At 35.6% G+C, this 25,062-nt stretch overlaps 1 long non-coding RNA gene across 7 annotated transcripts; it reads left to right on the top strand.

Annotated features, from left to right (window-relative positions):
* The first annotated feature begins 2,371 nt into the window (after positions 1-2,371).
* Positions 2,372-12,438, top strand: LOC113318394. Of its 7 annotated transcripts, XR_003344506.1 has the most exons (9): positions 2,372-2,742; positions 3,597-3,772; positions 3,932-4,194; positions 5,394-5,453; positions 6,625-6,775; positions 6,888-6,999; positions 7,092-7,151; positions 9,618-9,771; positions 11,115-12,438. It is a non-coding gene; the product is annotated as an uncharacterized LOC113318394 (long non-coding RNA). The 7 variants fall into 7 exon arrangements; XR_003344500.1 differs by having other exon boundaries at positions 6,888-7,151; XR_003344503.1 differs by having other exon boundaries at positions 6,888-7,151; positions 9,654-9,771.
* Positions 12,439-25,062: the final 12,624 nt, after the last annotated feature.

A 25,062-nucleotide genomic window follows, 5' to 3' on the forward strand; every position in this document is an offset into this window, starting at 1 on the left:
TATTGAGAGATATGTCATCGTTTCACATTCTGTAAATCTTTCTCCCGTTTTTGTTCACTCAAATAAATTGATGTTCGTATGAGTCCTTTCAAAACGATCATCATGTCACAACCAACTAGTTTAAATTCCTTAAGCTAGTGGAAAACAACTATGAGTTAGACACTTGGGTCTTGAGAGTTTCAATAAGTGGTGTGGACTTATTACGTAATAAAAATGGGGTTCAACTCAAGTACTTTAAAGTGAATATATATTACGTGTGCTTTAGAGAATTTATGTCTCGTGTTTTCATTCCATAAGTGCAGACATTGGATCTAGTTCAACTCAATAAGATAGTCAATTGGCCTGACAAAGTTCTTGTTTCCATTATGTTGATGTGAAAATTGGTTGCTACTATGATACACTCATTACATTGTATATACCAATACCTATGACCAGGTGCATTTCCAACTCTTTCATTTATGATGGGAGCTACAATTACATTTTAGCTGATCCCATACTCGGTTGATATTTGTGTATTGGTGTTATTACTACCGAAGACAAAAGTACATCTTTGTCTCATGATACATATGTCCCTTTTCACATGCTTTATATGATCCAATATGTCTAACCCTCATTACTTCGGGGTTCTTTCCATTTTCAATTTTCCTACATTTAGCTTAATTTGAGAAATTTCTTTATCTTAACAGGCCAAGAGAATCTTACAACACATGTCAGCCACTTACTTTAGGTTGAATATATTACTAAAGATAATTCTCTTGTTGTCATGCTTCAACATATACTAGTTCGTTAGTATCATGGATGAAGTAGAGAAATGGAAATTTTCTAATTCATATCGCCTTTTGCGAGTTCTTCCACAAAAAATTGGAATATGTGTGATTTTATTTGCAATGTATCTTTTGAAAATACCGACTCTTTAATAGTCGGGTCAGTGGATTACGTCCCACAAAACATTTCAAATTTGGGCAGAAAATATCAAATACACAATAATGGTGCTCAAGTACTTTTAAACCCCAAGTAAATACATTGGAATTATGTTGGTACAACCAATTGAACAAAAAACACCATTCAACTAAAGCCAATATCATATTCAAGAGAACAAAATAGTGTTAAGACCAAAATTCTTAATGATCGATACCAACAATCATATTTTAAATTGACCATTTATATGATGTGGACTTATCTTAAGACAAAAATAAATAAAACTAGGCATATTCAAAAAACAAATAAATAAGCCTAGCAAGTATTCAATGAAAAAAAAACCCACGTTATAGTGACGTATATACCTCATATTTTGGTTATACACAAAACCGGAACGCCCTTGATCAAGCACAACCCAAAAACACAAGACCGGAACATGGCAACTGGAATCGGGTGAACTGGACCGAACTGGGTGAACCGAACCGGACATTTCTCTTTCTCACAGAAGATTCTTTCTTCTTCCTCGGAACTCTTCAGATTTGCGTCTCCAAATTCCTTTCTTCCTCGGAAACGTCTCCCATCGAACAAACATATTTAATATGACAAATTAGTAAACACAAAATTTATAGGAAAAATTAGTATAAATCAAATCAAATCAATCCCCACCCAGCCATACACATATACAGTACGATTAGATTATCAATCGTGACAAATAGTTGAAAAAAAATAAAAAAATAATCATTTTTCCCTATCTTTTATTAACAAAGATAATATAATTTTATATTAAAACAAATCATCAAAGATTGTAATAAAAACTTAACTGATTTGATGATAACGATTCCCAACGTCGATTCCAACGATTCCAATGACTCCAACGAATTCAAAACAATCCTTCAGAGATTTGATAGCAACAAAAAAAAAAAAAAAATCAAAATCCATTGCCGCGAGGTTAGAGCTCGTGCATGAATACGTTTTGAGTCAAAATGTAGGGAAGGCAAAGAGACAGAGAGTTTCTATTGATTAGCATCAGTAGTATTACATGGACTCTAATAATATATACTCCCTCCGTCCCTAATTAGATGACCTATCCCATAAATAAGTGGAGTGATAGATTAGTATTATTATAAGAAATATGTAAAATTTGATAACCATATTTATATTCATTAGATAGGTGTTTAAAAATACTTTTCGATGATACAAAGTTTACGAAAATCCGTTGTATAATTTGAAAGATAAATTATTTCTAAATTTACTAATAAATTTTAACTAGATCATCTAATTAGGACGGAGGTAGTATATACATGGAAAAACAAACTGTAGTTGGGCCGTAGGCCCTACAACATAGTTCACTCAAATCCTTTGACTTTTTTTTTGTTTTGTTCTTCTGAAAGAAACCTTTACTATAAATACAAAAATTCATTTCCTCAAATCAGAGAAAAAGAAAAAAGGCCCAATTTTCCTTTGTCCATTTCATTTGTCTCTCAAACCCTAGAATATAAATACAGAAATTCATTTCCTCAAATCAGAAAAAAAAAGAAAGCCCCAAATCAGAAAATTCAGATCTCCATCTCTAACAAAATCAAGGCAAAATTGTCACCTTTATCCTTTAAGATTCAATCAGATTATTATCACTGACCCAGCTTCAGATAAGCTATAATCTTCAGATACACAGACGTTATTGATCTATAATGGTTTTGTAAAATCCGAAGATTATGATATCAGCTGCACTAACTGATCTCTGCATGCTTAATTTTGGATTTACTCGAGGTGGGGATTGCAGAACACTTTGATTTGATCTAGCAATCAAATGGAACCGTAGCTCAGGTAACTAATTTTCTATTTGGTTTTGTATTTTGTTTGATTGATTGTTTTGTTTGTTTTAGTTTAGGTTCATTTTTGTGTGTGTGATTTGGATCTTCTTAACCCTGTTGATTGTGCCAGACAAATTTTTAGTTTTTGTTTTTGGATCGGAGATAGTTGAATGTGTACAATAGTTGAGCTTTACTGTATGTGAAAATGCTTAAGATTTGAGAGAGGTACAACGTTCGATTTCAAGTTTTGTTTAGTTAATTGAAGAACCCATGTCTTGGGTTCTTGGTATCCATTTTAGGTATTGTGCTAAATTCAGTTTATTGGTATATCTAATTTGTGAACATATCAACTGTTTGTGGAAATGCTTAATAGAAATACAATGTTCGATTTTAAAATTTGTGTAGTTAATGTAAAGAACTCATGTTTTGGTTACTTGGTACATCTCTCCCTATTGAATAATGTGAAGTAAAGGTATACATCATTTTGGGTGTAGTTCATTTTCTGTTTTTGTAGAAGCAGCTATGCTGTCATATTAAATTATCAATTTCGCCTAAGCCTTAGTTTAATCAGTTTTTCCTACTTTTCACACTGCGTCGCATGTGCATGTAACTAGTTATATAGATTCAAAGACTACTTTTGGATCAGCTCTAGCATGTCTCATCAATTTGGCATGATTATATTAGGAAGCAATATACTTCTATCTGTAGGATATCCAAAAAAATGTATTGCTATATTTTACCTGAGGTGGATAATGAACAATATCCTTGGTAATTTGGTTTCTTCTGCCGCTCATGGTTATTAATGTTTCTAATTATGATAGAAAATATCTTTTTCCTTTTGATGATTGTTTCAATCGCCTTTTTCAGCGCTGATAATAGTGGTTCATCAACTACATTGTTTAGATGCTGCAGATGGGTGGGAACATCAAATTGTGAACAAATCAGATAGGTTTTGGAAGGGGCTTTTCACTCATTTTGGACTTGGGGACTGTGCACATGTTATTGGAAGGTGTTTCTGAAAATGCTGCTTCCCTCTTGATTAGGTAATGACGTATGCCTCTTGCCGAGTTTCAGAGGTTTCGTTTCTGGGTTTTGGATTTATCACCTCTACGTTCTTTTCTAGCTCTGAGTCCTTTATATGATCTTTTTTAGGCAGAAGGGTTTACGTGTCTATGAGTTTAACATGTAAACATTTGCTGCAGGTTACATATGGCACGACGCACAGGTGAGCTGCTACAAATGTTACCTTGGCCTGCCTTGTATGCGAATTGTGTGGGCTGGAACCCGAGGAACCTGCGCATGTTGGTATTTGCTAGTAATGACCGTGCTATCCCAGTTAGATGTTCAAACTCTATTAACTTTAAGCGCAAACAAACCCATGAAAATTGGGTCGTTTGCTGTAGCGATGGACGAACTTAAAATTTTTAGTAGCAAATAGAATTAAACGTCAATCATCTCAGTTCAGGTAATTTGATGTTTCTGTTCATTTCCGTTGATAATACGTAAATAACATTGTTTTGCTGATTTAACAATTTATATTATGAGAAGTGATCTGTTTCTTTATATGTCGCATTAGCACCATCATTACGAATCTCTACTTTTGTAGAGTAAACTTTTAGTTTATCCCGTAGTATATATTAAATACTTGATTTTAGTGTTCATTTTAAATTTCAAGTTGTATGTGCGTACTCTTAACTAGCTAGTAGAGTGAACTCAAGAGAAGACTAAAGATCCAGCCTAACCTAATCACTTTTCCTTTTATAAGGGAAGTGAATAGATTCTATTCACTTCCCTTATAAAAGGAAAGAGATTAGGTTAGGGGGAATCTTTATTCTCTTGAGTTTACTCATTAGAATCTATTTCTCTTTATAGAATTTGATCCATGTGGGGTCTTTTTTAGTTTTTCTACCACCTCGTTGACCGTGATCATTCACCAAGTAATTTGTTACCGGAGAGTTGCTAAACTTTCGGTTACGTCTATAGTCCAATAAGTGGCATCCAATGGTTGTTTGAAATCGTTTCCGTTTGTGAAGTTGGAACACTTTGAACAATGTGGGCCTGCTTATCAGGAAGTGGGCCTGCTTATCAGGAAGTTCATTTTAAGTGATGTTGTAAATCCAGTTTATTGGTCTATCTAATTTGTGAACTTCTCAACTGTTTGTGAAAATGCTTAAGAGATACTATACAATATTTGAGTTCAGGTGTCTTGGTCACTGGGTACATCTGTTTCTACTGAATGATGTGAAGTTCAGGTGTATATCATTCTGGGTTTAATCAGTTATGTACTTCTAGAGAAGCAGCCACGCTGTCACATTAGATTAAGAACATCGTCCAAAACATAGTTTAATCGGTTTCTCTACTTTTCACACTTTCTATGTGTAGCAAGTGCTTGTATCTAGTTATATAGATTCAAAGATAACTTTTGGATTATCTCTAGTATGTGGTCAGTGCTCACCAAAGTGGCATAGTTGTACTAGAAAGGAATCTACATGTGTAAAATTTCTAAATTTTTTTATTAGTATAATATTTCATATGATGTTGAAAATGAACAATATTCTGGGTGTTTTAGTTTTTCTCTTGCCTTTCTAGTCGTTGATTGATTACTGTTTTTATGATAGAAAATACCTCTTTCATTTTGATTACAGTTTCAATTGCCTTTTTCAGTGGTGATGATAATGATTCATCAATATTAACATGGTCTGGATGCTGCAAATGGATTGAAAGGTCAATATTAACTACTTGATTTTTGGTCTAAATTCATTTTAAGAAAAAATGGGACAAAGAGAGTAGTAGCAATCTTTTACCAAGTTTTGCATATCTTAAGCCTATGTCCATGAGTTGGTCTTTATTTTGCATAATTTTCTTACAGTAATTCTTGGGCTTCCATTAACAAGGTTGAAGCTCTATCATGAGAGGAATAGAGTTCTTTTTGGTCTAAATTCATTTTAAGGAAAATATGGGTATAATTTTAGTTACATTAATATCCTTGGTTTTAAAATTTAGCACGTGCTGCAAATTTTGTAAGCTAAGGGTATTTATGTAATTAGTTTGTACTTATTTTCAGAGTAAAAAATGATTTATGTTATAAAGGACTCCTTTCCTTCTTTGGTGGCAGGGTGTTCCCCTTAATGAAGTTCTTCAACATTGTGTTGGAGATTATGCTAATAAAAGAAAATATCGGAAATTTTACAATGATGAGTTGGTAAATGGAATACTTTGGACTGAAAAATGCTACAGGGAACGAACTATCTGTTTGTTTTAGTTTAGGTTCATTTTTGTGTCCCTGGTTCGGATTTCTTTAACCCTGCTGGTTGTTTCAAACCAATTTTTTTTCAGCAAGTAATGCATTAGGAGTTTTGGCCCGTAAGGAGATAGTCGAATGTGCACAGTAGAAGAAAAAACTAAATAAAAAAAGCTTAAATCATACCTTTACTGGTCTATCCACTTTTGAACTTCTCAACTGTTTCTGCAAATGCATAAGAGAGCTACTATGTTCGCGTTTTTTCTATAATTATGTGAAAATCTCATGTCTTGGTTTCTTGGTATTATGTCTGTTCCTACTGGTTAATGAGTAGTTCAGGTATTCTACTTTTCACAATTTTGTGTGTAGCATGTGCCTGTATCTGGTTATAACTATTCAAAAACAACTCTCAGATCATCTCTAATACTCTGCACCAACTTGGCGTAGTTGTACTAGAAAGCAATATACATATGTAAATTATCCAGAAAATATTGCCATATTTGACCTGAGATGGATAATGAACAATATCCTGGATAATTTGGTTGTTGATTCATGGTATTGCTGTTTCTTTATATGATAGAAAATATTTCTTTCATTTTGATGATTGTTTCAATTTTCAGCGATGATAATAATGATTCATCAATCACACTGCAGATGTTGAAACATCAAGTCGTGAACAAATCAGATAGGTTTTAGAAGGGGCGAGTTCATTCATTTCGGACTTGGGGACGGCTTAAAAAGGAACACATTATATGAATATGTTATTTGGAAGGTGTTTCTAAAACACTGCTTTTCTCTTGATTAGGTAACATCTCTTGCCGACTAGTATCAGGGAGGTTTCATTTCTGGATTTTGGGTTTCAGGGAGGCAGAATGGTTTATGTATCTTTGGATTTAACAGGTAAACATTTGCTGCAGGTTATATATGGCACGAGGCACAGGTTGGCTGCTAGGAATGTTACCTGGGCCTTCCAGAGCTGTGAACTGTGCTGGCTGGAAACCGTGGAATCTGCACATGCTGGTATTATTTGTAAGTGATGGCCGTACTTTTCCAGTTAGAGGTTCAATCTGTGTTAGCTTGAAGCACAAAGAAACCCATGATAATGGGGTCGTCTGCCGTAGGAATGGATGGACTTAAAATCTTCAGTATCGAGAGATGATACATCAATCATCTTAGTTCAGGTGATTTTCTCTCTGTTTCCGCTGATAACATTGTTAGCTGATTTAGCAATTTTTTTTTTATGAGAAATTATGTTTTTCTTCGTTAACCGCATTAGAATCATCAATACTAGTCTCTACTTTTTCTTTTAAAAGTCGACTCCTGGTTTATCCCCATTTACTTGTGAAATACTTAATTTCGCATTCATTTTTAAATTTGATGGCGTAAACATACTCGTAACTAGCTGTTTGGACCAGTTTCTCATAGCTTGATACCCTATTAGCAAAGGCATGCAACCATTACAGAAACAAATACCGAATTAAGTACTATTAAGCATACAATCCAATAGTGATGTGATTAAACATATAAAAATGATCTTCATTTCATCACTCTCTTCTGTTGTATGCTTAGCTCAATTACTAGAACCCTTGCAAAGAAGGCCCAGGTTTGTAGTATATTGACACTATTGACTTCAAATAGGTAAGACATTTTGTCAATTATTCTCCATATGATAGAAATGGGCATAAAAATAGTGAGTCGATATGTGAGTTATTTTCTATCACCCGATGGTACTTCTAGTGCTTGGATTTGTACTATTGTGATCGTTTTCATGCTTTTATTGATCGTAAAACCTATAGTAATTTCGGCAATGTAACGGAAAAGTGATGTTTAAAATGAAGACAGAGTAATAGCAATTTTTTACATAGTTCTGCCTATCTCAGGCCTTTGTTCACAAGTTAAGCTTCTTATTTGCATAATTCTCTTACCATACTTTCATTAACAAGGTTGAAACTCTATCCGAGAAAACATAGAGAGTTAGAGGAATAGAGTTCTTTCTGGCCTAATTTCATTTCTCTATGACGAAAGGATTTAGGTTAGAAAGGATTTTTTTTCCTTTCTTTTTGTTGCGGGTAGAGTGTTAAATTTCTTTTAATGAAGTTCTAAAATATTGTATCGGAAACTATGCTAATAGAGGAAGTTTCGAGAAAAAATTTGGGTTTCTAAAAAGTAAATCCTTGAAAGTTTGATTTTCTCATACCCAAATCTGATTCAATGTCAAACTTGAGATTTGTAATTCTTTTGTCATCTTCATTTAGGAATTTTGCAAAAAAAATTCTTGAAATGTAACTGAAAAAAAATCTGGTAGTTATCCCAAACTTTATCTAGCTAGAGAACAAGATGATAAACATATAAGAGAATTATTAGATGAGATAAGGAAACTGACAACAGGATTAGTCCTACATCCACTGGTTAGTGTATTCATTTTTCTTTGTGTTCTTTTAAGATAATGAAATTCTATCAAAAGGGAGTAGAAGCTCTGAAGGTGAGATCAAGAAAGGAATGAAATTCTGCCCGAACCTAAATCACTATTCCTTTTAGAGAAATTAGTACATTTAAGTTTACAAATACCTCACGTTCCTTATAAAAAGGAAAGAGATTTGGGTTAGGGAAGATTTTTGTTCTCTTGAACTTTCTCTTCAGATTTTATATCTCTTTTATTTTATTTTTCTATTTTCCTACCACCTAGTTGTCAAGATTATTTCCCAAGTAATATTGTTGTCGGAGAGTTGCTGAATTTTCTCATACATCTGTAGTCCAATATTTCAAGATTTTAGAGTTTGAATTCCCCAAAAAAGAAAATATTTTGAGATTGCTGTATGGCGATGCCATATAATGCCATGATCATGGTCATTCACCAAGTAATTTGTTGTCGGAGAGTTGTTGAACTTTCTCATACGTCTATAGTCCAATAAGTGGCATTCAATGAATGGTTAAAATCGTTTTCGTGTGGGAAATCAGATCACTTGATTTGATCTAACAATGTGGGGGTGCCTATCAGGAAGTTCATTTCAGGTGATGTTATAAGTGGGCATTCAATGAATGATTAAAATCGTTTTGTGTGGGTAATTGGAACACTTTGATTTGATCTAACAATGTGGGGGTGCCTATCAGGAAGTTCATTTCAGGTTATGTTTTAAATCCAGTTTATTGGTCTATCTGGATTGTGAATTTCTCAACTGGTTTTGGAAATGCTTAAGAGAAATACAATGTTCAACTTTTTGACTTTAAATTTTGTCTAGTTATGTAAAGAACTCATGTGTTGGTTTCTTGGTATTACATCTGCTCCTACTGAACAGTATGAAGTTCAGGTGTATAGATCATATTAGGTTCACTGGATTTTCTATGTTTGGAGAAGCAGCTATGCTGTCACCTCAGATTATCAACGTCGCCTAAGGCATAGTTTAATCAGTTTTTCTACTTCTCACACTTTCTGTGCGTAGCATATGCAACTTTTGGACCATCTTTAGTATGTGCTCACCAACTTGGCATAATTCTACCGGAAATCATAAGTGCATTACTATATTTCACCTGAGGTTGATACTGAACAATATCCTGGCTTATTTAAGTAGATTCATGGTGATTACTGTTTCTTTTTATGATGGAAAATATCTCTTTCATGTGATGGTTGTTTCAATTGCCTATTTCAGCGCTGAAGATAACGATTCATCAATTTAATGATCTAGATGCTGCAGATGGGTTGAACTTCAAGTTGTGGGAAAATCAGATAGGTTTTAGAAGGGATGATGTACAGAATACTAGACTCGAGAGCTCTGAAAGTAAAGCACTGGAAATCTGATGCAGGTAGCTTTTTACTTGATCTGTATTTTGTTACGTGTTTAGAGTTTCGAGCCCATAGTGAGATAAGGTAATCTAATGACTCTTAAATTCAACAAAAGTTCTGGACAAACCGTCCATCTGGACTACACAAAAACAGTGTAGTCTCAAACAAATCCATAAATGGGACTGCCTGTTTTTTCCTCCGGGTGGACATGTGTCTACACGGTTTTGGTGTAGTCCAAACGGACGGTTTGTCCAGGATGACTCTAAATTCAAAACCCTATTTTGAAGTTGGTTTAGGGCATTACAGCTGCTAATATATTTACATATTTGCTGTGCACAATAGAATTGCTGTGCACAATAGAAGAAAAAGTAACTAATTAGAAAATGCTTAAATAGTTAAATCATACTTTTACTCAACTGTCAGTGTATGAAGTCTGCTTGTGGAAATGCTTAAGAGAGGTACAATGTTTGATTTTGAATTTTGTTAAAGATTAAGATGTCCTTCTGGCTATTTGGATCAGTTTCTCATAGTTTGATATGATACCAGTAATAGCAGAGGTAACGATACTAAAAACTATGTGTCAGGCACATAGCCGCGTGACAGCTATTATGAACTTTCATAAGTGGATGTAATAGACAGCTCATTGTTGCGGGTTCATAATAGCTGTCACGCGGCTGTGCTCGTGACAGCAGGACTCAATAATTATTTAATATATTTGGCAGGCAATCAATCTAAAGTCCACTATATGGAAGTGGAGATTATCACAAATAAAATTAATTATAATGGTGCTAATAAGAATATAATCAGGCATAGAAAAGTGATTGGCACACTTACTAGAAGTTGCAAAGAAGCCTCTCTCGATAAATATGCATGACTAGCTAAAAGGTCAATCATACTTTTACAGGTGTTCAGTTTGCAGTAAATATACGACAATAAGGATCCCATATCTGTTATGCATCTATCACTGAACAGCTTCAAAAACTTGGTATAACTATCCTTTGCTGAACCATAAGTTTTTCAGCAGTTTTGTAACAATCGATGTTTCTAGCGCCAAATTGTAATAGCCATGTTTCTTGCTATTATAATTTGCCGCTAGAAACAAGGAGTGTTACAAAGGTGAAAATCTTGCGGTTCAATGAAAGTTAGTTACTCAAATGCAAAGATCTGAAACGGTTCAGTGAAGTTTGTTTTACGAATCCATTTAAAAAAAATTGAAAACGTTAAATACCAAAATTTTTGCCTGATTTGGGGAATATTTCCCTCTGAACAAAATGAAAATAAACTTCCAAAGATACTTTTCATGTTTCATAGGATGTTAGCTTAAATTTTTATAGATTATTAACCCGGATGTTTGTTGTTGTAGCGAGGATTGAGTTAGATCTTACTCTAGCACACGCTGTGGATGATGGAATGAGATACTATTTTGGCCTCGTGGTGTAGAGTCTCGCCGCAGAGCTTCAAAGTCATTTGATGATGATTGATTGCAGTCAATTGCCAATTAAAATTGTCGTGGTTAGCAGGAGCAGCAATACGTGGAGCAACTCAGGATTACAGATTACTATCAGCATCAATTCAGCTACTTTGACGAAAGTTTGATATCATCCAGGCTCTCTCACAACAACGATCTCCACTCTTGGTGCAGTTAACTCGGAGGACCTGCCTCGTGGAGTCACAACCAACTTAAGACCAAGCATCTCGGATCAGTCTTATCGATTGCGGCCTAGTTACCTCGGGTCGGTCAATCAGCTCGTGTCCAACCATCCTCTTCTTTTGAATTCACCTGCTAGCTTGGGATACATTCAATCCACTTGGGTCAAACCATCTCGGACAAGTCAGTTCGGAAATGCAATTTGAATCGCTACCAACTCAGCCTCGGGCGAAACCATCACGGAACAAATCAGTTAACTCACTAGGCTCAAAAGCATCTCATACCAAATCAGCTATGGGCAGATACCCTCTCCGAAGCAATTAGGACGAGCTCAGACGAGCAATACTGGATCAACTCCTTCATGTCAGGTCAACTCGGAGTCACCAATTTCACTGGATCAACTCCTACATCGGACCTAGTCAGCTCATACACATCAGCTCGTGAAGTACCTATCAACTCACTCGGGATGGTCAGTTCAGAAAGGATAAAGTCAGCTCGTTCCAGATTAGCATACTTGGTTCCGGTCATTCATCTTGGTACACGCAGGACTCGTAGTCGGCTAAAGACCAACTATCAAGCAGGTATCTCGGAAGTAATTATGTCAGGCCAGTCATAGAGGTCCATCCAAGTTCGCAGAGCTCACAAAGGTCCACCAAGCTTATAAGCCACATGATGGGGATAACGAGTTTATAGGAGTTTCTTTGGTTTAAGGATCAAGTTAGAGGTTACAGCAAGGCCAGGAACCATGCCATTTCAGCATCGCTAGCAGCAAGAGAAAGCTCAAGTAGCTATTCAATCCGGTCAACTAGCTTGGTTTGATCATACCAGTCGCAGGGTCAACTAGCTCGCTCGTAAAATGAAGTTTACCCCTCCCTCCATAGGGAGATGGGGGGTGGACGGGCCGTGGGGAATCTGGGGATTGACCCGTATTGTTGATTTGAAAGTTGCAATTTCTTGCTTTGCTGCCTACTTTCCAACCTAAAGTTCGGAATATGAAAACTGGTATTCTAATGAATTAGACAGCTTTTTTATCTTCTCATTTCCAAATTCTGTCTGCTGATTTAGTATGTTGTTAACGCTGTTATATACACATGGATGAAACAGAACAGAATTCGTGCGGAAACGGCTGAAAGAAATAGCTGTATTCACTGAAAAAGTAAGGCAGATGCAACAGGATCTCCAGTCCTAAGTTTCAAATGACTTACTACAAGAATTACAACATTTTAGCTTTCAGGACTGCACATAATGAAACCATAAAATCAAAGACCATGTACTGCACATAATGAAACCATAATGAAACCATTTTGTTACAGATAAGCAGTATTGTCTTTGGATTCCTCCTGACCGGCTTCTTTTTCTTGATTGTATTCCCTCGTCTCTGCTTCATCTTCAACTAAGGTTTATTCCTTCCATTTCCTTTATTTGTCCATTTCCTTCCATATACATACCAGAGTTTAGTGAAACTAAGGTTTCAAAGTAACTCTCTTGTTCGTGGATTATGTTTGGCAAACCATGATGATTTGGTTCTCTGTCCCTTGGATGGTTATTATAACCAGGAAATGCAAAACACAATATCATGGTCTTAAAGTACCATGTAAGCCTCAACAACCTTAATGCATAAATCAGTACATGCCAGATCATGAATTAGTAACTGAATCCTCGATATCACAACCTGATCTTCTCCTTACTGGTTTTGGCGGTTCCTTGGTTCTTAAAAAAGAGTTACCATAATTTTCTCAATTTCCTATTTATCAAAACCTGATCTTCTGCTTATGAATTTTACTGCTTTTCTAGAAGTATAAGTCAAAAGCAAAACTACACAAAAGGTAAAAATGGTTTTAAAATTTTTTACCTGTCAAAAAGTAACTTTTGTTCAAAATATCTCGGTGGAGGTTGTATTTTATCAAATAGGCGAGTGCCGTAAGAAAAGGTTGCATTAATTTAAGGAATGTTTACATGTAGCGCACGCGCACACACATGTGTACTCAACAACAACCCCCAAAACAACCTAAATCGCCCAAACCCTAGACTATAAATACATAAACGAAATTCATTTTCAGATGAAATTGAAGAAGGAAAATAGAATGCCGAATTTTCCACAACCCATCCATATCTTTCTTTCTAGCAGATTCATTTTTGATCACCACCTGAAATTCCATCAAAATTAGAAAGAATTTGAAGCTAAACGGGTTACCCCCTTGTAGATTTAATCTTTGAATACCTTTACTAGTTGAAAATAGCCATGGCAGAGATTCTTACTAATGGTGAGCTAAATGAGTGAGTTGGGATTGGAAATCACCAGAAACAATACACTGGCTAAGTACTAATCTTCAGAAATACAAACCCACGTTATTGATGTCAGAATAACGTGGTCTGTGTGTCTGAAGGTTATGGTATCAGCATATTACATGAGTATTTGGAACAATTGGAAAGATCTGCTGCAGGTAACTAAATTTCTTCTCAGTTTAGTTCAATTTTGTGTGTCTGGTTGGGATTTTGATTGTTGTATTTTAATGCATGTATCTTTTTGTTAATTCTAGGAATTTTTGTTTTTGATTCAAGGTAGAGAAGATAAAAAAAATTGGTTTGGTTTTCTGAAATTGATGTTTAATTTACATTTTTTGTTTGTTTTCTTTTTTTGTCAGGTTTCAATGGACGATCAGAGATTTCCAACTAAACGATTGGGGCAAGGAAACAGCAGAAAGGGTAATGCTTCACCTTGCTGCACACCCTGCCTTGATAATTCTTTAATTTGTCTCCGTGGACAACAATATGAATTGAATGATTTACACATATGCTTTAGGAGGTCTGGCAGTTTGTTGAACACGTGTACTCTATTGCCAGTTACCTCTTCTATGATGTCCTGTGTGTTGCATTATACCAAATGACAATATGCTTATATTATGTATTCGTCATCAGGAGAAAGAGGCAATATGAAAGGCCTAGCATTGTGAACTACTCAATAGTACACGTTTCAGACCACGCCTTACATGCTAGAATTGTAAACTACTCAAATCTGTTCATGAATAAAGAGGAAACACCAGTATCTTACTCAATTAGTTGTAAATAGAATAACATCATCTTATAGATGTAACAGTTCTCTTAATTGGACAGTACAGAAGGAAATAACTAATAAGGAACGGGGAAGTCACACTTGAAAAATATGTCATCATGAAAAGATGAACGAAACCACTCGAGGTCAGAATACTTCCTCATATGTGTGGCTTAACCCTGCTGATTGTGTGTTTTAGTTTAGGTTCATTTTTGTGTTTTGGTTGGGATTTAAGATTTCCTCGAGCAAGTGATTGTGCATTGGAAGTTTTGAACCCATAAGTAGATAGTTGAATGTGCGCAATAGAAGAAAAAACTTATAGAAAATGCTTAAATAAATTGTACCTTTACTGAACCATGAGTCATCGGAGTCTGGTTATCTGATTGTATTCAGGAAATTCATTTTAGACTCGAGGGAAATAATATTTGATATTAAATTTGTTTAGTTATGTAAAGATCCCATGTCTTGGGTTCTTGGTATTGCATCCATTCCTATAGTGCAGTTGAGGCATAGATCATGTTGAGTTTAATCGTTTTTCTATTCTTTGCAGTTATGCTGTGACATTACAATATAAACATGGATCAGGACTACTTGTGGTTAGGCCTATGTTCATCAGTCGAGTCTTTTATTTGCATAATTTTCTTACAGTAACTTTTAGACTTCCATTAGCAAGGTTGAAGCTCTATCCGAGAAAGTAAAAATAGTGAGAGGAATAGAGTTCTTTCGGGTCTAAATCCCTTCTAAGGAAAAAAAAAATGAGTACAGTTTTGTTATAATAATATCCTTAGATTAAAAAACAACTGAGCATGTAGATATGTGATTTGTTAAACTAGGGGTATTTTTATAACTGGTTTGTATTTTTATTTTCTTTTAAAGAAGGATTTAGGTCAGAAAGGATTTTTTTCCTTTCTATTTGCTGGTAACGTGCTAACTCCCTTTAATGAAGTTTTAAGATATTGTATTGGTAACTATGCCAATGAAAGAAATTTCGAAATACAATTTTGGGATTCTAAAACCAGAAAAATTTGATTCTCTCGCAAACCGATAATTTGATTCAAAAACAAACTTGAGCAATGTAATTTCAGGTGTCGGTCATTCTGGGTTTAAACAATTTTCTTATCTATGGAGCAGCAGCTATGCTGTTATATTGAAATTATCAACGTCGCTTAAGACATAGTTTAATTAGTTTTATCTACTATTCACACTAATATATGTGCTCAATATGCATAACGCAAAATGTACAAAAAAGTGTATTATAAAATATCACCTGAGATGGATAATGAACAATATCCTGGGTAATTTGGATTTCTTTTGCCGTGTTTGGTTGTTGACTCATGGTTATTACTGTTTTTCATTATGATAGGAACTATCTCCTTTATTTTGATTATTGTTTCAGTCGCTGTTTCTGCGATGATGATAATGGTTCATCAATTACATGGTCATGGCCTAGATGCTGCAGGTTGGTTGAAACATCAAGTATTGAGCAAATCAGTTAGGCTCTAGAAATGGTGATTTCTCTCTGATCTGTTGGGACTGCATGGTTTGAAAGTCATCACATTTATCTATATGCATATGTTGTTTAGAAGGTGTAGCATTACTTCCCTCTTGATTAAGTAATGGCGTACTGCCTCTACATTCTCCTCTAGCTCTGGATCCTTTATATAAACTTTTCTAGGCAGATGGCTTTATTTATCTTTTGGTTTAAAACAGGTAAAGCTTTGTTGTAGGTTATATATGGCACAGCTGAGCTGCTAAGAATCATATCTGGGCCTGCTGTAGTTGTTAATTGTGCGGGCTGGAAACCGAGGAACCTGCACATGTTGGTATTTGCAAGGGATGACTGTACTATCCCAGTTAGAGGTGAAGCGCAAAGAAACACATGACAATGAGGTCGTCTGCTGTAGAAAATGAAGTCCAATAATCTTAGTTCAGGTAATTTGATGCTTCTCTTTGGTTTTTTTGTTATATGATGCCATTGTTTGCTGATTTAACCTTTTTTTAGGTAGAAGTGATTTTTTTTCTTGGTTAATCACATTATCACCATCACTATCAATCTCTACTATTGAAGAGTAGACTTTTGGTTTATCCCGTAATATATTTTAAATACTTAATTTTAGTTATCATTTGATGCCGTATCTACATACTCTAAACTTGCTAGTTAAGATTAAGATTAAGATGCTGTTGCTATGTGGATAGTTCTCAGATAGGTAAAACATTTATCAATCGTTCTCCATATGACAAAATGTTAGTGTTCTGTTAGAAACAGGCATAAAAATAGTGAGTCATTATGTGAGTTATTTTCTATCACCTTGTGTATATTAACTAGTACTAGTTCTTGGATTTGTACTATTATGATTGCTTTCATGCTATTTGGCCAGTGCAACGGAAAATTGATGTATAAAATGAAGATAGAGTAATAGCATTTTTTACGTAGTTCTGCGTATCTTAGGCTTATCTCGTGTTAGTACTAGTTAATATACACAAGGTGATAGAAAATAACTCACAATGTTAGTGTTCTGTTAGAAACAGGCATAAAAATAGTGAGTCATTATGTGAGTTATTTTCTATCACCTTGTGTATATTAACTAGTACTAGTTCTTGGATTTGTACTATTATGATTGCTTTCATGCTATTTGGCCAGTGCAACGGAAAATTGATGTATAAAATGAAGATAGAGTAATAGCATTTTTTACGTAGTTCTGCGTATCTTAGGCTTATCTCGTGTTCATAAATTTAGTCTTTTATTTGCATAATTTTCTTATAATAATTCTTGGACTTCCGTCAACAGTTGAAGCTCACAAAGAGAGTTAGAGGAATGGAGTTCTTTCTGGCCTAAATTCATTTTATGAAAAATAGAAGTATAATTTAGTTATAATAATATCCTTATATTTGAAAGTTAGCATGTGGATTAAGGATATTTTTGTGACTTGTTTGTACTTATTTCTGTATAGAGAGGATTTAGGTTAAAAAAGATTTCTTTCCTTCTTTTTGTGCTGGTCTAGAGTGTTACCCTTAATGAAGTTCTAAAACATTATATCGGAAACTATGCTAGTAAGAGAAAGGTTCCGAGATTTTTTTTGGGTTTCTAAAACCTTGAATGTTTGATTTTCTCAAACCAAAGTCTGATTCAAACTCAGTTTAGGAATTTTGCGAAATTTGTTCTCGAAACTTTATCTAATGGTCATAAACCAGAGATCAAGATGATAGACACATAAGAGCATTATGAGATGAGAGATATTGAGATTGACACCAGGATCTGGCCTACATCCACAGGTTAGTTCACCGGCTTTGTGTTCTTTTAGGATACGTGAAATTCTATTAAAAGAGAGTAAAAGCTCTAAAGCTGAGCTCAAGAAAAGTTGAAAGTTCCGCTTTTAGAAGAGAAATGAGTGCAAATAAGTTTATGAGCCTTTAAAATGGTTTAGGTTATGGCGGATGTTTTTTCTCTTGAGCCCACTCATCAGATTTGTTTCTCTTTTATCCTATGTTGTAAAAGGCGCTGGGCGAGGCGCCAAGCCCAGCGCCTAGGGCGCTCCAGGCGAGCGCCTGAAATTTAGAAAAAACAGAAGTTAGCTTTATTTTGGCGCCTGGGAGCCTTTTTTTTCCCAGGCGCTGACCCTACGCTTAGAGCGCCTTTTACAACATAGCTTTTATCTTTTTCAATCTTCCTACCACCTAGTTGATCATGATTATTGCCCAAGTAATTTGTTGTCGGGGGTTGCTGAACTTTTTCATGCACAGTACTCTAATTCAGTGGCATTCAATGTTTGGTTATAATTGTTTTTGTATGGGACCCACTGTTTTCCAAAAGGTAGATATTGGATTTTAGAGTTCAAATTTCCCGAAAATAAAAATATTTTGAGATTTTAGGGTTGAAATTGTTGGATTTAAAGATTTGGACCGCAAGTAGTTGCCCTGTTCCTCATAATTCAGTCTCTAAACTTCCGAGTAAATGTGTGATGGTTTATCGTCAAAGCGACTACTCGCGGTCCAAGTTCATCCAACTGGTAGTACATCAATGTAAACTTCAAAAAATTTATAAGAATATTCTTTTGGAAAATGGTGGATCCCATATGAAAACAATGTCAACCAATAACATGCTGCCATGTATTGGACTCAGCTGACTGCCATTAGTGTTCCTGTTTGCAAGCATAACAGCGATTTGGTGAGCACAGTTGGCATTGTAATGACTCAAAGTAGTCTAGTAAGAACTACACTATAATGAGATTTGTAGATATAGAAGTTATTCGTTCTAAACAGACCTTGTATTTGAACACCAACAAAACTGTATGCAGTAAAATAAGAAGTAATGAACCCTTTTGGGAATGGTGGGTCTTATACGAAAGTCATGGACTCCCAAAATCCTCTATCACAATCATATGTTTCTGGTAGATCTCATAGCTTTCGTGTGGGACCCACTATTTCCAGAAGGGTACATTACTTGTTATTTTAGAAAATGGTTTTGGGAGTGTTTGAACGTACACGATCTGTTTAGAGTACTCTTAATATTAAAAGAAAGAAGATTTTTTTTGTGCCCCCTGATGAAAAGAAGAAAGCATTTGCTTGTTCTTCTTAAATCCCAACTTTAATTGATAGAAGAAGAAACGAAAACCCTATATTTGAGAGGCGACTGAGAAGAAAAAAAACAACCGACGAAAAAAAAGAAGAGAAAACCATGAATTCGAACGAAGATCTACAGGGGAGAAGGATGCAAGATAGAAAAGAGAGCGAGAAGAGAGTGAGAGGATGAGAATGAGTGGTGCATTTCTCTCTTTGCTTTAGTGTAGATAAGGTTATTCTTAGATTTGGACGGTACAGGTTCGTTTTAGGATGCTCATACGGATTGCTGAATTATGGAACGGTGTAAATTCGTTTTAGGATGTTCATACGAATTGAGAAGCTTGTGTGTTTCTCTTTGTGCTAGTATAAACTCGTGTATTCAATTTTATTAGCACTAAGAGAAACACACAAGCTTCTCAATCTGTATGAGCATCCTAAAACGAATTTATAACGTTTCATAATTCAGCAATCCGTATGTGCATCATAAAACGAATCTGTACCGTCCAAATCTAAAAATAACCTTATTTACACTAAAGCAGAGAGAGAAAGGCACCACTCATTCTCCACCTCTCACTCTCTTCTCGCTCTCTTTTCTATCTTGCACCCTTCTCCCCTGTAGATCTTCGTTCGAATTCATGATTTTATTTTGTTTTTTCGTCGGTTGTTTTTCTTTCTTCTTTTCTTTCTTCTCAGTCGCCTCTCAAATATAAGGTTTTCGTTTCTTCTGTTTTGTGCACACATTTTGATGCAAACCTTTTTATCTATTCTGCATCAAACTATGTGAAACTATTGCAACTCAAACTTTCATTTTTTGCGCATCGACATGCTTGTACTATGTTTTTGATTAGTAATTATTGTCAGAGAGTTGCTGAACTTTTTCATACACAGTAGTACTTTTTTTTAAAAGTAAATTCATGCACGGTAGTCTGGTAAGTGCACTCAGTGGCTATAATTGTTTTTGTGTGGGAGCCACTGTTTTCCAAAAGGTAGATATTTCGGGATTTTAAAGTTTTAATTTCCCGAAATTGCAAATATTTTGAGATGTTAGGGTTTAAATTGTTGGATTTAAAGATTTAGACTTCAAGTAGTTGCCCCATTCCTCATAATTCAGTATCTAAATTTCCGAGGTATTACCTTGGCTGCATAGAAGAGTAATGTCAAATGTGTGCGATGGTTTACTGTGGAAGCAACTACTCGTTGTCCAAGTTTATTGTCCAACTAGTAGTCCATCAATTTTAAACTTTAAATTTTTTTAAGAGGATTCTTTTGGAAAATGGTGGATCCCATATGAAAATAATGTCAGCATGTTATTGGACCAGCTGTATATTCAGACTGCAATTAGTATTCCTGTTTGCAATTCCTGTTTGCAAGCATGATAGTGATTTAGTTAGCACAGTTGGCATTTTAGTAACTGAAAGTAGTCTAGTAAGACTAAACTGTAATGAGATTCATAGATATAAAAGTCAGTCGTTCTAAACAGATTTGTGTTTGAACACCCACAAAACTGTATGCAGTAAAATAAGAAGTAATGAACCTTTTTGGGAATAGTGAGTCCTACACGTAAGCCACGGACTTCCGGAATCATATGTTTTTGGTAGATCTCATGGTTTTCGTGTGGGACCCACTATTTTCCAGAAGGGTACATTACTTGTCAGTTTAGTATATGGATTTAGGAATGTTTAAACGCTCATGTTCTGTTTAGAGATACTGTTAATAGTGAAATAAAAGAAGTTCTTTTTTCCCGATGGAACCCTTTGAGTCTTGACCTTTTTACTAAAAGTAACTTACGTCCAATCTAGAAGACTTTGTGATTCCTAAGCATTCAAGTGATCACTTAAAGCGATAATGTTTCTGCAAGGAGATATGGTCTGAGTTTGTTATGCATGCAGGTGTAAGAGTGATGTAGTAGTTATCTTTCAGATCTTTTAACTATCAAGCTTATGTTTGTTACCGACGTACGACTTGAAGGGGTTATCAAGGAGATATACTCTGTGTTTGATATGTAGGCAGGTGTACAACTGATGTAATGTACCTCAAAGATTCAAGCTGATTGGAATCCTATTCTCTTGCTGGTTCCTTTAGTTGCTGGACTCCGTAAAATTTTGATACCAGGTTTGTTAAACTTTTGGGTGATTTTTGGTGTGGTTTTGCAGGGAGTAAAATATAATCGGTCTCATTACAATTTTTTTTGGTAAAGAAATATGATTCTGCAGTAGTGGAAGCATTGAAGGCAACCGTAATTCATCTCAAGTAAACATCCGACTGAACTGTGATACTGATAGGAATGCACACATTTTTTTTATGCGCACCTTTTTATCTTTTTGCATCAAACTATATGGAACTGTTGCAACTCAACCTTTCTTTTATTGCGTATCGACATGCTTGTACTATGTTTTTGATTAGGAAATGTGATGTTCAACAAGTTCTGCCAAACTCTCATGGCGTCTACTCATCACCAGACAAAAGTATCCCACCATAGGGACAAAGTTTGGGTCTCATATCTTTTTTCTTTTGGCCTGTCAAAGCAAAATCAAGCTGGAAAGGCAACTTTTCCTACTTTTTCTAAATTCCAAATGCAAGAAACTTTGTTTATCAAGTTCTAATACATATCTGAAAGATCTGATTGTCTACTCTGGTAATAGCATTGATACTAGGAATTTCTTTGCTAATTAGGTTTTCAATTCTGTGTCCTAGAGAACATTATTTTCGTGTAAAATCCTTTTCATTTTTCGGGTCCATGATTTGACCGAACATTTTCTTTTGAATGTATGAGATTTAGATGCCAAACAGATTGGCATAAGATTTAGGGTCGCTATATGATTTTGTTGGTACAAAAATGCCACTGTATCTTAAGGTCGGGGTATACCTTGTCTGTCCCAAGGGCTAAGGCCCCAGACTTCCTCTTATCATATTTCACGTGCATGAAAGGCCAGTTTGTGGACTGGGTTTGATTCCTCGTACAAAATAAACAGTAGGCTATAGAACCTAGCTAGGAGTGCAGGACTGATGCGACTGTCTTGTGTTAAGACTGTTGGACTCCTGCCACACAACAACTATCTGTTGTTTCTCGTGCAGATGAGTCTTTGTCGCAGTACTCTGCAGATAAAACACAAGGACCCTCACTTTATTTAACTATGCCCAAACTTATACAGATATCATTATCAGTCATGAGAGCTAGTGGGAACCTTAGGAGGGGCAAGCAAAAGGTTAAAGTTCTTACCAACGGACGTGAGATGGTTGTGAGCTAAGCCAACGGATAATTTGCCACCTTTCCTTTGGCCCCGCCGGTGAAGGGCCTGCTTATCCGATTTTAAAATCCGAAAAGTCACGATTATGGAAATAACTTTTTTTTCTTTTTCTTATCGTTTTCGATCCGCGAGTTATAACTCCAAAGGTGTCACTATCCATCCACAAAAAACCCGCCAAAACAAAAGTAACACAAAAATCCCAAAAATTTTGATGAAACCAAAATTTGGTTTCATTATAAAATTTGATGAAACCTAATAGAATTTGACGAAACCAATTTTGGTTTCATCATAAAATTTGATGAAACCAATTTTGAAATTTGGGTTTTTGTATCAATTTTTTAAAATTTGGGGGTTTTGTATCAATTTAGTTTAAGATGGAGTTTTAATGAATCCCAATATTTGAGTGGGGTTTTTGTACCACAAGTTTGGTCACCTTGGTTTTTTATGACTAGTTTTGTTTTCTAATATATTATTTTAATTCAGCACAGTGGGGTTCCGCTCCTACGGAGCAAATCCAGGACCAATTTTACTGCTGATCGAACCTTCATCTCGACATCATAATTCCCATCTCATTCAGAAGTTGGAGAAAACAACTACCTCTTGCAGTACTATTCTAGACAGTGGAACACTAATTGGAACCAGCGTTCCAAACGTACGACTAATTATTTATGTTTTACCCGTCATATATTATATTAGAGAGCTGTCTATTAGCACTTTGCGTTCTGCACTCCTTTTTTTTGGATTATTATCATTTATTATGATGTATTCAAGAGTGAGGTTATAAATTGATACAATGTAAATAAGGAAATTATTATTAAGCATAAAATGGAAAAGGCCATTTTAAACTTTAATGAGCATAAAAATAATAATAATAATTGCCAAATGTACCAAAAAAGGAAAATGTAAAATAAAAAAATTTATGATAAGCTTACACTGCCGTAACAACTTTTCATGTGTTAGATTAACCCATAAGATCTACCAATTAATGTTGTTTACATTCTTGGTTTAAGGCTATTCCAAATGAGTTTCACAAAAAGGGAAAAATACAGGAAACTCTCACCTGTATCTCAGATTCAGATCCAATTTCATGCACACTCCTTTAAAGGAAAGTGTTCAATTTTCGATTTAATTTCATCGATTAAATAATTAACAATTGATTTTATTACAATTCTAGCTAATAATCTCATCTCTCTTATTAATAATTTTGGAAATTTAACTACAAGAGTAGAAACCAAAATACAACCAAATATATGTCGAAAAATGTGAGACTCCGAAAAATCTACTAAATGTCATCAAAAAGATGGCACAGTGGTTTGATGTCTTACAAACTAGAAGTAAAGCGTTTTGATTTTTCCTGATGGCCATTCTCACAATAAACACTTAACTTGCCGCATATTTGTTTGCATCTGACTTGAATCCGAGTCAACTCCTGACTCGACGTACGTCAGACATAAGATTATTTGTTTTCGATTTTGTGTAAGATCTGACTCGATCTCTGGCTCAGACCCGATCCTTGAATCGGCCCGTTTAATGCTTCTGGCTAATGGGATCAAGACCAACTCATATTTGTTAAATCTGTTGAGCCACATCTGATTCGAAAAACAAACACATTAAGTTAAATCCGAATGAGTCAGATAAATCAGATCCAGCAAACTGGTCGGGTATGGATGGGAGGTCCATGATCTTAACATGTCCCAGGCCCGACTCCCAGGGTTTAGTTAGGTGCTTTCAGAGCAACCACAGTCATGAGACGGACCAAATACCAAAAGCCAGACTAAAAACCAAAAAAATTTGGTATTTTGGGTGACCCAAGCGCAGTGGGATAACACCAAATTTGGTGAAGCGTAACTTACACTAACGCCCGATGCCAGACGTAACTTATACTCACGTCTGTTGATGAAGCGGATTTTTATTATGCGTTTGAATGAAACGGAGGTATAATGCCCGCTTGATTGAGGCGCAGGTATAACTAACGCCGGATATGGGACGGCGATGGAAAGTGCGTCTACTGGGACGGAGATGAAAAGTGCGTATCACTCGTGCGGAGATATAAAGTGCGTATGTTTCGGGCGTTAATGGATTATGCGTATGTTTCGGGCGTTAATGGATTATGCGTCTGGGTGAGACGTTTATAGAAGAAGCGTCTGAGTGGAGCGTGCATTTAAGAAGCGTCTGGTTGGGGCGTTTAAAGAAGGAGCGTCTGAGTGGGACGTTTGTAATACCTGTGTCTATGTGGGACGTTTGTAATACGTGCGTGTGAGAGGGACGGTTGTAATACGTGCGTCTGAGTGGGACGTCTGTAATACATGCGTCTGAATCAAGCGTTTGTAATACGTGTGTCTGAGTGAGACGTGAACGCTCCGTCTGGATATAGACGTGATTATCTCTTCTTCTCCTCCTCCTTTTACATAAACAGTTTTTACAGAAGAAAAAAAAAAGACGAAAACAGACGAAAAATCTAGGGCAAATATATGCGCCCATCCCAGACGCTTCTAAAACATGCGCCCACTCCATACGGTCGTAATATATGCGCCTCACTCATACGCCCATAAAACATGCGTCTCACTCATACGCCCATAAAACATGCGTCTCACACAGACGTTAATAATACGTCCGTCTCCCGCATACGGTCATAATACATGCGCCCGGACCAGGCGCTTTTAGTAACTGCGTCCAAACCAGGCGTTTTTAATAACTGCGTCTGCTATGGGGCGTAGGTTTTATCTACGTATGGCCCGGCGGTGTTTATAATAACGCCTAACTCAAACGCTCTATATACATCCGCCCCATTATCATACGTTAT

Source organism: Papaver somniferum, chromosome 10 (genome assembly GCF_003573695.1).
Source record: "Papaver somniferum cultivar HN1 chromosome 10, ASM357369v1, whole genome shotgun sequence".
NCBI lineage: Eukaryota > Viridiplantae > Streptophyta > Magnoliopsida > Ranunculales > Papaveraceae > Papaver > Papaver somniferum.